Source organism: Nannospalax galili, unplaced genomic scaffold (assembly GCF_000622305.1).
Source record: "Nannospalax galili isolate Female #2095 unplaced genomic scaffold, S.galili_v1.0 scaffold24, whole genome shotgun sequence".
NCBI classification, from domain to species: Eukaryota; Metazoa; Chordata; class Mammalia; order Rodentia; family Spalacidae; genus Nannospalax; species Nannospalax galili.
In genome coordinates this window covers 306,160-315,474 of record NW_008352654.1, presented here as the reverse complement: position 1 = coordinate 315,474, position 9,315 = coordinate 306,160, and positions in this window count along the sequence as shown.

Below are 9,315 nucleotides of genomic sequence, written 5' to 3'. Positions count from 1 at the left end.
TTTAAGGCAATTGACATTGAGACGTTTTCACATGCATTTCTAATATCTATATATATGACTATTACTGGTCACAGTCGCTTACTTTCTGAGTTCCTTGGCATCTGAGCATGAATATAAACTCGTCAGATAGACAGCCTTCCTCTCCCACTAGAGCCTCCATACTCTGCCATCCCTGCCACTGTCCACTGTGCTGTCAGCACCCCTATCCATTCCTCCCTATCTGCCCTTCTGGTAAATCTAGTCAGCCAGAGGTCCCTGTTCCAGGAGGATCAGCTGTTCTTCATCTACGGCAATCCATTGTCAGTATTCCTTTGGATAGAATTGGGGTCTGCTGTTCATTTTTCCAGTAGTATGTTGGATTACTATCTGGAAGAGCCTTTATCCATCCTGGCCAACAACTCGACTGAAGGTATTGCCTGTCTGGCTTTGCTGTTTGTCAAGTAACTTTTAGCTATATATATGTATGCTCTTATGAAATTATATTGGCCCCTTTAATCTTTGGTTATACTTCCCTTTTGGGTGTTTAGTTTGGGGTTTTTAAGCTTGGGTATGTTATTGGAGGTGATGAGAAATACGTTAGAAGTTGAATCCTTCCTTGATGCAGAGTCATAGCTAAAGAAATTCCTCTTGGGTAGTCAGTAATTCAAGACCATCTGCAGAAACCAGATCTAACAGGGAAAACTCTTAAGGCTAGTGGTATGCTCGGTGTGGTAGGGCACTTGTCTGACAAGCAGGAAGCTCTGAGTTCAATCCCCAGCACTGCACACAAAAACAAAAGCCTCTCAAAACAGCCTCCAATTAGTCACATTGTGGACAAGCCTGCCCACTCAGTGGGACAATGTGAGCCAGCACCACACAAGCAAGAGGGCCCTACTATTTGGAGGCCCTGCCCTGACTTCTCTTCCTCTCTGAGAAGTCCTTGGACCAAGGTAGATACCCACACAGAGTCCATGGCCACAGCCACCCCTTCTGGAAGTTCTCCCAGCAGTTAGGACCCTGCATCTGCCTGGATGGCCCAAGATCATTTCCAGGGCTCAGGGTGAGCTTATTTCCACAGTCCACCCTCTCCAAGTGACCCCAGAGATGGTGGCTGCTTGCTGGGCAGCACACAGAACAGGGAGGTACAGGCTAACTTTAGGCATCGCCAGACAGGAAGGTAATGGGGACAGGCCCTGAACTGGGGCTACCTTGAGAAAAGTCGGACTTCATCTTTGACCTTCCAGAAGGTCATGAAGACTGGGGGTATGGGTGGAGCAAAGCTGTTCTTCTTGTGGCTGCTGGGAAGCAAAGAGAAAAAGAGGAAAGGGAGAAGGAGCAGAGGGTCCCAATGGCCCTTCAAGGGTATACCCCCAGTGACTGAGCTTCTTCCATGAGGCACTGTCTCCTAAAGGTTCCACTACTTCCCAGTAGTGTCACAGGCTAGTGATGAAGCCTTTAGCATATAGGCCTCTGGAGGACATCTAATATTCAAGCCATAACATTTAGTTTCTAAACCCTATTTCCTGTTTGGAGAATGTCCTGCCTTCCACATTTAGGCTTTCCTGAGTCATGACAGGGAACAGAGCTCCCATCCTAGAACCAGACAAAAATGCTAAGAGCTTTCTAGAGTAGACACTGCCAGTGGCCTCCCCTGATATCCATTCTCCCTTTTTTCTTTAGTAAGAGGGCCTCCAATTTGTAGCTGAGTACTTGGTTACCTGGATCAAAAACTGCATTTCCCAGACTGCTTTTTTGTTAGATGTGGCCAAATGACCAAGTTTCAATCATTGAACTGTCAGTACTGTGTACAATTTCCAGGTAGTAGGTGAGTTTGTTACTCTTCTCATCATTGTGACCAAATATCCGACAAATGCATCTTAAGGGAGGAAGGGTTTACTTAGCTTGAGATTTGAGAGGATATAGTCCATCAGGGTGGGGAAGGGATGGCAGAGTTCACAGTGGCAAGAGCAGGATGGGCCAGAAGCAGTGTTGAGTATAATCCTTAAGACCTGCCCCCTAGCAACTCACTTCTGCCATCACCTCTTAAAGGTTCCACGGCCTCCCCAAACAGCACCACCAGCTGGAGACCATGGCACATTGCACATCCAAACCCAAATATCCTCCATGCCTGATTCTCTTTCCTGGCTAGAATGTGGGCCCAGTGGCAGTGGTAGATCTCACAAAGCCATGAGGCAGCATGAAAGGACAGAGTTACTTGAAGGAGCAGGTTCTAAGCAACCATGAACTATTTGTCATTTTTTTTTAATGCAGAGGAAAACAAATTTGTATTATGTATATGACACAATTATTTTACATTTTTCTATCACTGAGCAGAACCCCAGCCTGGATCACACATTTGTCTTCCCTGCTTCTCTTGCAGCTAGGGAGGGGATGTGACCAGCTCATTTGAGGAAGACCCTCTGGTCAAGGCAGCCTCAGCAGGAAGATCAAGTTCTTAGGGCAGTGGTGTTAACATTTAGTGTGGAGTGTGACTGAGGCAGGATGAAGTAGTCAGGGCTTCATTGGTAGCACTGGGCCAGTTCTGCCACATGACTTTGGGTACTATTTTTGACTGTATGGCTTCTATTTCATCATTCAGCTCACCTGATCATTCTGTGGGTGACCCAATATCATGTTAATACAGTCTACCAGAGTCAGTCAGTAATACAGTCTTAGCCCCTGTCAAAATGCTTTTTAATAAAAGTTCTCAAGGCAACCAGTTTGCCATCAAATTAGTCACTGAATAATCTGTTAAAACTCAATGTGAGGCATGAATCCCATTTAAAAGTCAGAATTTTCTCACACCTTTGTTTCTAAAGATACTTCTGGGACAGAACTGTTTTTTGGAAAAGCTGGTGTCTCGTCGTAGGGAAATGTGCCATCTGCTAGCAGAAGTCATGATATTTGGGGACCCACCAGAACAAAATTAAACACAGCTCTAGTTACAGTAAAACAAGATTCAGTTAGAAGCACACTCAAAGGGCATGGCTCTTCATTTGTCCCAAAGTGATTTATACAAAAACCTCAGCTATTTGGAACACCATCAGAGATGAGGAAAAGAACAAAACCCCCTAAATCAAATAAACACACAAACAACTCTCAAAAACAAAGCAAAACAAAACAAGTTTGTTCATAGCCAACACAAATGCCACAGAATCCACACTCTGGTTTATGGACTTACTCATGGGTAGGCCATTCTGACTCTTTTCTGAGTCCATTTCTATCTATGGAGGACTTTGCAGTCCAGAAGGATCCCCTTAGAAGGTGAGAGGGTAAAGGCTACTACAGACTCAGCTCCCCAATAGTCAGAAGATGGTTCTCTGTGCCAAAAGAAGAGATGGAATCCAAAAAACTAGCAAACAGGCTGGCATCTGAGCCCATTTCATACAATGGGAACAGCTCTGTGCTACAGCTCAGTATGGGAATGGGGCCTGCATGACCATGGAACCCTAAGGGAACATGAAAAATTGCTGAAAATTAGACAGCATGACAGCCTCCACTGCTGGTGAGCACGTGGGACAATGGGGAACCCTCATCACTGGTGGCACGGCAACCACTTGGGAAGATGGTTTGGGAGCAGCGTATGGGGTTGAGCACCCAGCAGCTCTGTGCCAGTGTGAGCAAAAAGCAACTCTTGCAGTGGTCGTAGGAGTCATGTGCCAGAAAATCCTCAGTAGCCCTCTTTGTCAGAGTGCTCAATGACCCTCACCATCAGCAGAATAAATGCATGTTTGTGGTATCATCCACAACGGAATGTTACACGGTAGAGAAAATGAGTGTACTAAAGTCGCTATGGTAACATGGATGAATCAGAAGAAAGAACTGAGAAGTGGATCCCTTGGTAGAGCTCATGCCTAGCATGGACAGAGCCCTGGGTGTGAGCTCCAGCACCTCATAAAGCAGGTCTGGTGGCGCAAGGCTGTGATCCCCATACTTGGGAGGTGGAGGCAGGAGGATCGGAAATTCAAGGTCATTTTCAGTCACCTAATGAGTTGAAGGCCAGCCTGGGATACCTAAGACCCTGTTTAAAATAAATAAATAAAAATACTTAAATACAATGCCATTCATATAAAATTTGAGAATAAGTAAAAAATTTATATGTGATAAAACAATAGAGAAAAGCAAAGTTATGTTTAGTGTATAATTTGAGGAAGGAGGAGGCTTGCAGTGTACTATGTTATGTGTCCTAGTTCGTTTCTTCATTGCTATGACAAAACACTCTGACCACTAGCAACTTGGGGAGGAAAAGGTTTATTTATCTTCCATCTCTCGGGTCACAGTTCATCAGGGAGCCCAAGGTAGGAACTCTGGGCAGGAACCTGGAGGCAGGAGCTGGAGCACAGGCCATTGAGGAACACTGATGACTGGCTTGCTCCTCAGGCCCCTGCTCAGCTTGCTTTCTTATGGAACACAGGCCCACCTACAGTGGTCTGGGCCCTCCCACATCACACAACAATCAAGGCCAGTCCAATGAAGGCAATTCCCCAACTGAGGCTCCCTCAACCCAGGTGTGTCAAGTTGAGACTAAAGCTATCCAGCACATTATGATACTGTTTTTCTTAACTGGTTCTGCTAGTTGGTATTCTATCTTAATATTCTTTCAACTATACAATTGTTTTGTTAATGTATATAGTTCACTGACTTTTTTTTTTTATACAAAAAGGATTGAGTTAGGTGTGGTAGCACTTGACAGTTTGAGGCAGAAGGATCTCAAATTTGAGGCCAGCCTGGACTATAAAACAGCCTTGTCTCAAAAACAAAAATGAAAACAAAAACAGCTCATCTGGAGTGGCAGGCCTGTAATCTCAGCTACTCTTAGGAAGCTGAGGCAGAGGGACCTGCCTAGATAATTTACTGAGACCGTGTTTCAAAATAAAGAGTAAAGGGCCTGGAGAGATGGCTCAGAGATTAAGAGTTCTGGGCTGCTCTTGCAGGGGACCTGGGTTTGGTTCCCAGCATCCACATGGCAGCTAACAACCATTCGTAACTCCAGTTCCAAGGGATCCAATGGCCTCTTTTGACCACCATGGACATTGCATGACACAGGTGCACTTACATACATGCAGACAGTACACTCATACACATAAAACAAGAATAATAAATAAAATATTTTTTAAACGGATGAATAAATAAAAAGTTTTTTTAAAAAAGCTGGTGCTGGGGCTGGAGAGATTGCTCAGCAGTTAAGAGCACTGCTGTTGCAGAGGAGCTGGGTTCAATTTCCAACACCCACATGGCAGCTACAAACCGTCCTTAAATCCAGTTCCAGGGGATTCCGAAGTCCTCTTCTGACCTCTGCAGCACTGCACAACATGGGTGCACTCACATACAGGCAGGCAATACTACTCATACACATAAAATAAAAATAATATATTTTTTAAAAAGCTGGTGATGAGACAAGTCAGTGGTAGAGCCCTTGCCCAACATGTTTGAGACCCTGGGTTCAATCTCCAGTACTATAAACACACACACACAACACACACACACACGCACGCACACACACACACACACACACACACACCACATCACAAAACTAAACTAAAAGAAACAGGCATGGTGGTACATGCCTTTCATCCCAGCACTTGGGAGGCAGAGGCAGGCGGATCTCTGTGAGTTCAAAGCCAGCCTACGCTACATAGTGAGTTCCAGGCCAGCTGGGGCTACGGGGAGACCCTGTCTCAAAAAGACCAAAAAAAAAAAAAAGAAAAAAGAAACTAAGCTATAAAAAAGTGAAATTCAAAGGGTCACGAGTGCCATGTTCATATACTCTGCTTAAGAAAGCAAGACAATAATCCAATAATACAAGAAACATGCCCCATACCCCAACAAACACCAGAGAAACAGTTTGGGCACTAGGAGGGATCATTCTAGTGTTGGGAAAGGTCATTTACACATGGCACTTTCTTTTCCAGATACAGGGAGACCTAGAGAGGCCATGGTAATGACCCAGAGCCCTAACTCTGTATTTAAATTTAATATATATAATTTGTGTGTGCCCATGCATATGTGCCACATTGTGTGTAGGTCAGAGGACAACTTGTGGGATTTAGTTCTGCTTCTTTCCACCATGTAGGTCCCCGGGATTCAACTCAGGTCTTCAGGCTTTGCACCAAGTGCACCCTTACCAGATGAGCCATCTCACCGGCTCCAATTATTATTATTTTTTTAGAAGAATCTTTAATGGTAAAGATTCACAGTAAAGAACACTTATCCAGGGGTTCATGTATGCACTGATTTTTCTCTTTAGGCTCCAGCAGCCCCATTATCTACTTTCTCTGCCCTAGGGGGCTGACCCCCTGGAACTGATGGTTTGCAGTTGGAACTGGCTCCCTGCCTGTACCCACTTCTCATAGGCATGGTTCCTCTATGATGCTCCCATAACCAGCCTCCCCTCTGTGCTCACCTCTCTTTGGTTTCTGGCAACTTTTTTTTTAGCATGTATATATGTATATGGTATGCATTCATCTGTGTGTGTTGACATGTGTGTGGGCAGGTGCACCTGCATGTGTGGAGACTTGAAGCTGACATCCAGAGTTGAGTCTTCTTCAGTCATTTTTCACCTTATTTGTTGAGGCAGGGTCTTTCTGTTGTTGACCCTAGCTCTCAGATGCTGCTAGTTAGCCAGCCAACTTTCTCTGAAGATTCCATGTCTCTGCTTCCTGAGTGCTGGGATTACAGGTGAGCCTCCCTGTCCACCTGGCTTTGTGTGGGTGCTGGGGATCAGAATTCTGGTCCTCACAGTTCTGTGGCATGAGTTTTATTCACTGAGCTACCTCCCCAGCCCCTCTTTATTTTTAAGTATATATTAATTATACATAATATGATATTTTGATATGTATGTATTAATTAGGTTTCCATTGCTGTGATAAAACACTGTGACCAAAACCAGCTTGGGGAGGAAAGGAATTATTTGGTTTACACATCCAGATCACAGTTCATCATTCAGGGAAGCCAGGGCAACTGGAGCACAGACCATGGAGGAGCACTGCTTACTGGCTTGTTCTCTGCCCTGTGCTCAGCCTACTTTCTTATATGACACAGAACCACCTGCCCAGAGATGGCACCACCCACAGTGGGCTTGGCTCTCCCATATCACTCAACAATCAAGACAATGCCTCACAGACATGATCACAGGCCAAATGATAGTGGAAATTCCCCAACTGAGGTTCCCTCAACTGTGTCAAGTTAACCAACTGAAGCTATCCAGCACAGTGTGCGTATTCTGATCATGTTCACCCCAGCTTCCTTCTCTCACTCTGCCCACTCCCACCAGTCCCCCTTCCTCTTCACATTAGTCTCCCTTCTGTTTTCATGTCTCGTTTCCCTCCCTCCCTCCTTCTCTTTCTTTCTTTCTTTCTTTCTTTCTTTCTTTCTTTCTTTCTTTCTTTCTTTCTTTCCTTTCTTTCTTTTCTTTCTTTCTTTCTTTCTTTCTTTCTCTTTCTTTCTTTCTTTCTTTCCTTTCTTTCTTTCTTTCTTTCTTCTTTCTTCTTTCTTTCATGAACCAATGAGTTTCACTGGGGTTGCATACAGGAACATGGGTGAGGGGTTATTTATAGGTGCATGGGCCATTTACCGATGGCTACACTACTGAAGAAAATGTGTCCACCCCCTCCTCAACACCCTTCAACATCAAGCATTTTGTCACCCTATGGGGCCAAGTCTGATTTGACTCATCAGTGTTCCCCAGCTACACAGTAGGTGCTTGGCAACTGCTTGTTGAAGAAGTGTAGGAAACACTTCATTTTTATTAAGACATAGCTGAGGTGGGCCAGTGGCTCACTGGACCATCCTTTGCAGTTACTTCCTTGCCTGTCTCCACCATTCAGCCTAGGAAATGTAAATGTTTGTTTTTTCCAGCTTCTCTGGCAGCTAGAAGTGACTATGACAGGGTCATGTCAGTGAGACACCTGATGGGGCTCTTAGAAAAATTGTTCTAAAGGTGGTGTGTGCATAGCAGGGCATGGTGGTACGTGCCTTTAATCCCAGCACTTAGGAAGCAGAGGCAGGTGGATCTCTGTGAGACTGACGCCAGCCTGGTCTACATAATGAGTTCCAGGCCAGCTGGGGCTACAGACAGATCATGTCTCAAAAAGAGGAAAAAAAAAAGGTATGTGTTTGCAGTATTGTTTGTGATGTATGTATGTAAGCATCAATGTGTGTCCACATGTATGTGCAGGTGTTTACACATGAGTGCATGTGCATGTGTATGTGGCGGCCAGAGGTCAATGTTAGATGTCTTCTTTGATCCATCTCCATGTTATTTTTGAGAAAGGCTCTTTCACCGAGCAATGAACTTCAAGGATTCCTCTGTCCCCAATCCCCAGCTCAGTGTTGGGGTTACAGATGTGCACTGGTGCACCTGGCTTTTAATAGGCACTAGGGATCTGAACTCAGGTCCTCATGTTTGTGTGGCAAGCACTTTACTGACTGAACCATTTCCCCAGCCACCCAAATTGTTACTTTTTTTTTTTTTGGTCTTTTTGAGACAGGGTCTCCCTGTAGTCCCAGCTGACCTGGAATTTGTAGCCCCAGCTGACCTAGAATTCGCTATGTAGACCAAGCTGATCTCGAACTCACAGAGATCTGCGTGCCTCTGCCTCCCAAGTGCTGGGACTAAAGGTGTGCACCACCATGTCTGGCTCCAAATTGTTCCTCTTAAAAATAAAAGGGACTACATTTTTTAAGTGTTTTATAAAATGTATATTATTCCTCATCTGTTTCCTGCCTGGAGTTGAGCTAAGGTACTTTGGAGCTGCTGTGGTCATCTCTTAACCAGGAGGGGAGAGGTCAACAGAATCAGACAGTGTCTGGACCAATGCTAAGCTACAGCACTAGAGCCAGTAGTGATCCAGCTCTAGACTTGTCCTTATTTGATAAAAATGTATACCTAATTAGGCCACTGTTGAATAGAGTTTTCTATTGTTTACAGCTGACAGCTTGCCTGATAAAACCTCTCCCTAGATCACCAGCAGGGAGAGGTGTCGGGAGAGAAAAGGGGGAAGGATCTATTTTCTGATACAGCCTGAGTGCCTGTGAGTCCCTGGTTACTTAATGGGCAGGATACATTTAACTTCCCAGTCCCCACATAGACCAGGCAACAGACTTGAGGCCTGAGTAGATGGCTCCAGTCGTGCAACAGACAGGGTTGTGCTAGTCCAGTTATAGTCTTCCCCCAAATGGTCAGGATTCTTCTAGTTCAGCAGCCCCTGTGACTGTCTGTGACACTAGTGTTATAAGTCAGCCTTTATTTATTAATAGATTGATTTTTTGCATTTTTAAAAATTAAATTGTTGTGATCTTCATACAAGTTTGACAGCATTTAGATCTGCTCCCCTC